General features: G+C 32.9%; 1 protein-coding gene across 1 annotated transcript in view; it reads left to right on the top strand.

Annotated features, from left to right (window-relative positions):
- LOC125613379 (kinectin-like) overlaps positions 1-9,167 on the top strand; it is a 50,148-nt gene that overhangs the window by 23,240 nt on the left and 17,741 nt on the right. Inside the window, exon 2 of the mRNA XM_048793623.1 lies at positions 971-1,036. The gene's annotated coding sequence lies outside the window, so the exon portion shown is untranslated. The remainder of the gene's footprint in view (positions 1-970; positions 1,037-9,167) is intronic.

Raw genomic sequence — 9,167 nt, forward strand, 5'->3', positions numbered from 1 at the left:
GGAAAGAACATAGATAAATAGTCACTTTAAACTTTGAGTGATATAGACTGAACCTTTTATAATAAGTGAGAAAAAGTTTTTTAGCGAATGTTTTCTTAATCCATTGTTGTAGAGGTATATTTTCATGAAATGATGACCACGTGTTTATGAATGCAAACACAAAGGCTCTTAATTTCAGTAAATCAGAATGGAAAAATTTCTTAATTTTTAGATTCTTTTTCTTTAACTTCATTGTATGGATTAATAGTCAAATAAGAGTTCATAAGTATTTTTTTGACCTATTTTAGTTGTTTAAATTGTGTGTACTTAGAGCATGTTCAAGATTTTGTTTTTATTCATATTGTTGCTGTTTATATAGACTGTGTATCTCTTTTCTTTTAAATAGCAATGATGGGAATTTGCTTGTGGAATGACATTAAAATTAAAACCAGTGTAGACTGAGAAAGTGTAGAAATTGAAATGTTGACTACAGAATAGATTATAAGGTTTTAGAAAAAATAATTAGGTTTTCAAGTATTATTTAATTGCTCTACTTGACTATAAAATGCTGTGACTTTGTACTTGGAAGCTTGTGATTGAGGAGCCAGAGAGTAGATGCGCTAGCACTCTTTATCCTGGCTTCCTGTAAAGTGTATTAGGAACTAAAACAAAACAAAAATAAAAGGTCAGCAGTAATTCCTAATGTGAAAGAGTATGGGAGTAGTCTCACTTATATTTTGGTTGGAAGAGGTGTACTGCTTACTTAAAAATACTACTTTTTTTAGTTTAGCATATTTCATATAAAATATTGTTTACTGACATTAACTGTCAGTTTTGTTACACATAGTGACACTTCTGATAATTAAAATTTCAATATTGAGCTTGGATCTAGAATCCTATGTTATTGGTTATTGTTTCTTCAGAGATTTTATTCCGTTATCCTCTGGCTTCTATTGCTGGCTAATGTGAGTCTAATTTTATTCCTTTATAGGTAATTTTTCCTGTGTTGCTTATAAGACTTGCTTTACACCTTTTGAATTATACAGTGTTACTACAGGTATGTAAAAACACTTTATTTATTCTGCCCAGATTTTGTTGTCCTTCTTGAATTGGAGATCCATAATGGCTAAGAATTTTCAACAATTTTTGAAAATTCTTAGCCATTTTCTGATCAGATATTCCCCTCCTTCTTTTCTCTTCTTGAATTCCCATTTGATTTATTGGACCTTCTTATTATATGCTTCTATTAAGGTTTCTTTCATATTTTCCCTATGTGTCCTTTTATGTTGCATTGTCAGTTTTTGTCTGATCTGTCTTCCCATTTGATTATTCTTAAACTTTGCATAATTATCAGTTCTTTAGTTATAATTTATGGGTGCTTGTTTGTGTTGTGCATATGTGTTTATGTATACACACTTTTTTTTTCCTTTTGGCAGAACTGGGGATTGAATTCAGGGCCTCATGAATGCTAGGCAGGTCCTCTACCACTAAGCTACATTCTCAACTCTTTTATTAATAATTTATTTTGAGACAGGGTTTCACTAAATTGCTAAGGCTTGTCTAGAAGTCAAGATTCTCCTGCCTTATCTTTCAAGTAGCTGAGATTACAAGGATTAGCCACCACACCTGGCACACATGATACCTAATTTACTTAGTTTCTACAAGTCTTTCTAATTTTCGTTGTGTTAATGAGTGTTTTCTGATTTCTTTTACAGTTGTAATGATCAAGAAAATTAATAATTTTTCACTTTCTATTGTCTGGAGTTCTTGGTGATATAGTCTGTTTGTTCAAGTCACCTTCTACAAGATTGTTTCTACAAATACTGTACTGTGCAGGCTAGACTGGATAGAAGGAATTTTTTTTTTTTTTTTTTTCCTGGAGGAATTTTGTTTTCTTCCTAAGAGTCTTAGGTTTTCATGACCTTTGAGTCATTTTTACATTAATATTTTTGGTAGATGCTGGGAGTGGGTAGTCTGGATTACAAACTGTAAATGCAAATCTGAGAATCCATGGTTATGCAAGTCTTAATGGAAACTTTTTATTTGGCATTTGGAAATCTGCAGTCTTTGTGTCTTTTTTTCCTCATTGTGTTAACATGGGGATTTACCCCACTTCAGTCTCTCCTTCACTGATTGTGGACCCCTTGGAAAGTCTCTATTCTATGTAATTTGTATCAATTTCATTTCCTCAAGAAATTGCAGGCCAACATCCTCCTTTCTTAGCTTTAAATAGACATTAACAGTATTTGATCTTTCTCCTCCTCAAGACAGGACTTCCTTTAATTTTAGAAAGCATGCCTTTTTTTCCCCCCCAGTACTAGGGATTAAACCTAGGGCCTCATATGTGCTCTCATGTAAAAGAATTTTGTTTTTTGTATGCTATTATGTAGTTTGATATATGTGTGTGTTTACACATATACAAACACATGTATGTGTATATATTGTGTCTTATGTGTCATGATACACACACACACACACACACATATAAAATATAAAATTTTTTTTTGAAGCTGAATGTAGTAGTACATTCCTGTAATCTCAGCTACTTGGGAAGGTGAGGCAGGAGGATAGCAAATACAAGGCCAGACTGGGTAACTTAGGAAGAACCTGTCAAAAAATAGAAAGGGCTCGGGACATAGTTAACTGGTAGAGCACCCTGGTTTCAAAACCCAGTGCTGGAAAAAAAATATATATTTCAAATATGTACCCATATTATATGTGAAGCTGTATTTCAAGGTTAGTCATTTCCTTAATAGTAGGCCCAAGGATTATAAAGCTGCATTACAAACAGTGAACATAGAGTAAGTAAGTCCCTGTATTTGTGTGATTGTGTCTATGGTATAAACTACCAGGAAAGAAATTTTCTCTGAAGAGGATGCATGGTTTTTATGTTTTTATTAAGGTTTTTCCAAATTTCTCTTGTATTGTACTAGTTAATACTCAAACTAAATGATAAAAGCATCATTTTTCATATTCTCTAGCTCATGCTTTTAAATATTTGCCAACCATAGTGAAGAGAGATAAATTTACAAACATGTAATTTTTTTATACCTTTATTTTATTTTTATGTGATGCTGAGGATCATATCCAGTGCCTCATGTGCACCAGGCGTGTGCGTTCTACCACTGAGCCCCAGCCCTACAAGCATGTAATTTTTAAAGATGTCTTTATCGAAGTATAATTGGCATACAACAAACTGTAAACTTTTCATATGTTTGAAGTGTACAATATGTGTTCTTCTGTGTCTACTGGTGAAATGATCATGATCCTCCAGGAACTGAACATATGTATTACCTCCAAAATTTCTGGTTCCTGCCCTTGATAGCTTAAGTGAAAAGAAGACACATACTGTTTTACTTTGCATATCTTTAATGTTACTGAGGTTGTGTTTCTAAAAAAAAAAAAATACACTGAGTATCCTCCCCCCACCAACCTTCTAAATGTGTCCTCTCATTCATTTTTCTCAAATTTTAAGTGGTATTTGTAAGTCAAGGCAGCCAGACCTTTACAATTTAAGGGAAAAAAAACTATTTACTTTGTTTACATACTGTATATATTAATATTGTTTTACTTTGTAAATATTGTAAAATCACAGTTTTTTTTGTGTTTAGTCACTTTATTTTTTTCCCTGTAAGCCTTTATATATTGTTTTCTCATCAGATTTGCCAATCTTTTTCTTCATGCCTCTGGCTTTTATGTGAGACATAGAAAAGCCTTTTAGAAAATAGATTAAAAAAAAAAAATGCCCATGTGTTTTGCTCTGGTTCTTTCATGATTTAACCTTTAAAACCTTGATCCATATATAATTGAGATGTAAGGACTTAATTTCTTTCTAAAATGGCTATCATTTGTGCCACTACTACTAACATTAAATATATATATCTACCTATATTTATTAACCTATTGATTTGAAATGGTATTTTGATGATATACTGAACTTTTCATACATATTTGGGGTATTTCTGTTGCATTTATTTGGCTGTTCTTGGGCAGTGTTTGTAAACTTTTGTTTCATAAGCAAAGTTTTTTTTAGTAGCTGCCCTAGGGTCATTTTGGGTTATATTTGACATCCTTGTCTTTGAGGTTGGTAAATTATATTTTAAGTATGATGTCTTTCTGGGGTTTGGCAAGAAAAATAAAACATTTGACTAGTACTTTTCATTGTTAAGTGATCTAAGGTTATGTACTAGTCAAACTTCCTAAGGGACAGCGAATTTTTAAATGACAGATTTCAAATAGGTATTTTTGTTTTCTAATAAATTTAATTGATCACAAGTGTCAGTTGTTAGGATGACCTTGTGATAGTAGGATTGAATATATAGTAGGATTGAATATAGAGCGAAGACCACAGGAAGTCATCTCAAATTTTGGATCAAAAGTATGAAGAACTTGTCTAAAGAGGGTCTTTATGAGATGTTCATCCCTGGTTTTCAAGTATAGGCTGTCTGACCATTTAGCTGGGTTCAGTCTCTGAGTGTCTAATTGTATTAGATGGCCTTTTCCAACCTAACAATCTTGTAAAAAGAAAAGGTAGGTCAAGATCATAGATTTTTAGGGGGAGAAAATATTTCCGTACATAGTATAGTTGTTTTATAGTTACATTATTGCTATGAATTTCATGTTCTAATGTTAACTTTTGAATAGTTTTGTTGACTTCATATTTGTCTTTGGAAACCGATTTTGTATATTGATTTGAAAGACTTAAGTATTTAAAAAAATTATTAGAGGCTGGGAATGTAGGTTAGTGGTAGAGTGCTTGCCTAGTGGTAGAGTGCTTGCCTAGCATGCTCAAGGCCCTGGGTTCCAACCCCTAGCATTGGGAGGAAAAAAGTTATGAACTGTCCAATTCCTTTTCAGTTTCTTAGAGAAGTTGTTTGAGCTGACTTACCTATTTTCATATTAAAGGAAAAATGTAAATTCGATTTTAATAGAAATTTCAAATTTTGTGGCATGAGACCTAATGGAGAAATTAAATTTCATTGTTTACTTCATATGTAGTAGCAGTATTTCAGAATGGATACTGCTGAAATAACTTAGGGGTATATTAATAAGATGTGAGTTATACAAATAACTATGTTACAATTGCACTACATCTTTGAGATTTCATTGTAGTCTGTAAAGTTAATTTTAGAAAAAATATTGTAAATGGAGTTCCCATGTATTTGATTTACTAGATTATTTTGTTTTTTGGTTACTTTGAATCTTTTCTCCTGTTACTTTAAAAGATGATTTTATTGTGCATTCCAGGGAAACTATACTTTTGTCAGAGTAACTGACTTAGGAGGATATGAATTTAGATGAGTTTTTGTATTTTTTTTTTTGGTGATGCTGGGGATTGATCCCAGGGCCTTGTGCATGTGAGGCAAGCACTCTACCAACTGAGCTATGTCCCCAGCCCTGAGTTTTTGTATTTTGATGGCCATTTTAGGAAGTGGTTAGTGTTATTTTTATATTGTGTTGTTCATCTTTTTCTTATTGATTTGTAGGAACAAGTTTGTTTTTTAAAATGCTTACTACAAATATGATATACTTATAAACATTTAAACATGTAGAACTGTGTAAGAGGAATGAATCCATCTATTTAGCTGTATACTTTTTCATAATTATGTATAGAACTTTATCTGGATGTTTTTATTTGATCTGAATGATTCAAACTTTACTGACATGAAATACAATAAATTAAATTTTTGTATGTATTTGCATTTGATTACATTTTTGAATTTTTTTTTTTTAATCTCTTCTTTTATCTTTACCACACTGCAGTATACTGCAGCCTTTCTATTTGTTAAGACTATTTGCTAGCTCATAAAATTCTGCATATGTGCTCTGGAATCATAGAACTAGCTGTAGACATGCTACTTGAATTGGAAGAGTAGGGGACCACATCAAAGCTTGTGTTAGTTTTTTGTTGTTGTTGTTCTGGTTTACAGATAGCAAGTACTTCCCTTCTAAACTAAATCACAAATTTATTTAAGGTAAGCATATATATTTGTGATCACTGATAAACATCTTGTGTTCAAATTTTAAAATTTAAGTGGAGAATGCAAATGAAGGACTAGGGATATAGCTCAGTGACAGACTGCATTGATTTGATTTATTCTTTTCAGATATATCTGAACCATTGAAGTCCTTTTAATTGGTCTCTGAACCTACTTGTGACCAATTTGTTGGGTTTAAATTTTTTTTTTTTTTTTTTTTTTTGGTACTGGGGATTGAACTCAGGGACACTCAACACTGAGCCACATCCCCAGTCCTATTTTGTATTTTATTTAGACAGGGTCTCACTGAGTTGCTTAGCCTTGCCATTGCTGAGGCTTTGAACTCACGATCCTCCTGTCTCAGCCTCCAGAGCAGCTGGGATTACAGGCGTGTGCCACCATATCTGGCATATGGATGTTTTAAATTTTGATTGTTTTTTTTTTTGTTTGTAGAATCCTAATTCAAATCTACCTAGTCACTTTTTTTAAAAAAATATTTTTTAGTTGTAGATGGACACAATTCCTTTATTTTATTTATTTATTTTTATGTGGTGCTTAGGATCGAACCCAGTGCCTCACACATGCTAGGCAAGTGCTCTACCACTGAGCCACAACCTCAGCCCTGCCTAGTCACTTTTAATAGTATTAGTTCTTTCCTCATTTTTCCAATTCCCTTTCATTTGTGTTGTAACCTGTATTTGTAAATTGCAATCTCTTAAGTCTTTACAGACTTTAAATCTTTAATTCTTTAGCTTGTTTCTGCTGCCTTTTGCTCATGGTGGCTTATCACATGTTCTTTCATTTGAGTCATGGACTCATATCTGCATCATAGTATTTGAAAATCTTGAACTTGGCTTAAGTGAAGATTCCACTAAAGAGGATATGCTTTTGCTTCTCCCTTCTCTTGGGCCCACTTAAATTTTTTGGTTTGGCATTTCCAAGATCATGCAAATAGTTTGGGCTGTAAAGCTATGTAAGAAACCTGTATATTTTAATTTTTAGGGAATGCCTTGGATGAAGGCACAATTGGAACTACAAGCCAAAGACTTTTGATGTCCATTTTAGTGTATTGTTATAATGTTATTCACCATTCTTAAAATAATTTACTTTTTTTTTAAGGACATATCTGGAGTATGTATAACATGCTTACTTTATTTGATGGCTAGTAACTACACAATATTTAATTTTTAAATTTTAGTTTATATTAATATAAGCAGATTTTTGTGCCTTCAGAGAAGTTTATAAAATTTAACTCAGTGACATCGCTCAGTTTTTGTAAGAGCAAGCATAAGTTATATAGAAGGATGAGTAAATAGAATTTTGTTGATTAGCATTCATAGTACATAACTCTGAGATGAGAACTTCAATATTGTTTTGCTGCAGATTAATGCCAGGCTTTGTGCATGCTGGGTAAGTGGCCTACCACTGAGCTACATCTCCAGTCCTTTAATTTAATTTAATTTTGTGTGTGTGTGTGTGTGTGTGTGTGTGATTTTTTAATGTGCTGGGGATTGAACTTGGGGCCTAGTGCATGCTGGGCAAGCACTCTACTATTGAGGTACCCATCCCCAGACCCTCTACATACTATTAATTTATTATCTTTTGAATTCTTTACAGAGAATGCAGTGATGAAAACTCCCATTCTTGTTCTAGAGCAGGGTTTTTAACCTGGGGTTTGTGCATACACTTCTGAGAGTCCAGAAACTTTAAATTAATTAAAAATATTAATGAGTACATATGTCTTTCTTTGAGAAAGAGGATTGGTATCTTTAAACCATTTCTGGAAGGATTTGTGTCTGAATAAAAAATGAGGAAGACTGATAGGAAATGTGGTTTGAGAATAGTTTGGACTTGATTTCTTATGATCTCATGGATATTTCAGTCCTGATTGACTTGACAGAGAAATTTTCTTCAACACCATTGGCTGTTTATTACATTCAGATTGGACTCTTTTAGCATTTATGTGTGATTAGGTTAGGGCATCTGATAATATGGGAAAAGCAAATATTGGTGATTTGTGCCAATTCTCAATTCAAAACATGAACCTCTGCCTGTCTGTGTTATCAACTCAACATACATTTATTGAATTATATACTGTGGACTTAGCTCTAGGTGATAGGCCCCAGTTTTTTTTTCTAAGTTAATTTTCTTTCAGCCTCTTTCCCCTTTATTTTTTCATTGCCCCACCTTAAATCTTTCCATTTTGCTCCCCACTCACTTCCCGTGTATTTTATTCCTAATCCCCTTTTGCCTCCTCATTGTTGCCTATGGGTATAATGTAAATTTGAAGTATATTAATTGCTTTGTAAAAGTATTTATTCACTTAGTATTCATTTTTATTCACTTTTAGTTATTGAACTTATTATATGTAACATGTTTTGATCATAAAGTAAAATTTTGAGTTTGGCTTTTTAGTAGAATTGCTTTGAACAAATAGCTTTAGTATTTATAGTTGTAATAGCTGTACTTCGAATTAATTATGATGTTGCATGTTTTATGTCTCCAGTTTATGTAATGTTGCTATGTATATCTTTATGCTTTTTATTGTAAATACATTTCCTTGGATGAAGAATCAGGATTATTGTTTTAAATTAATGGAAACATTGTCTCAATTTTTAATGTTTTGGCATTCTGGTTAGGCTCCTCTAGTTGCAGAATGAAACCCAAGTGAGCTCAAGTGAAAAGGAATTGAATTATATGAAAGGAATCCCATGAAAATCTAAAGACAGGAAACATGATTCCTTCAGTTCTGTGTGGGACCTGGAAAAGGAAACTAGAAAGTCGTCAGAATCTTTGAAGAAAAAAATGTTTCAGACTTCTTGGAGTTTTATGTTGTCAGTCTCCCTGAACATTTGCTTCTTTTCCTTTCTATACAGGAAGACATGCTCTGCTTGAACATAAATTCACTTTCTTAAGCCTTAGGTTTGTAGCTTGCTTCATCAGGGCTTTCCGATTTTGACTTGACCTCTTCTTCTCTCTCCCCTCCCTGCCACCACCACATCCTTTTCCTATTTCTCTTCTTCCTTCACTACCACCTGCTGTTGCTCCTGCTTCTAAAGCTGTTGCTTTTTCAGGGTTTGTGTCTCCCTTAGCCTCTCTTCATCCCAAAACAAAAATTTTAAATGTGTTCCAACTCATTGGTTTGTCTTCTTTCCCAAACTCTCCCACCAAGTGAACAGGTTTTCTATACTATGGATGCTATGCTTAAAA

The sequence above is a fragment of the Marmota marmota genome, unplaced genomic scaffold, assembly GCF_001458135.2.
Source record: "Marmota marmota marmota unplaced genomic scaffold, marMar, whole genome shotgun sequence".
Lineage (NCBI taxonomy): Eukaryota > Metazoa > Chordata > Mammalia > Rodentia > Sciuridae > Marmota > Marmota marmota.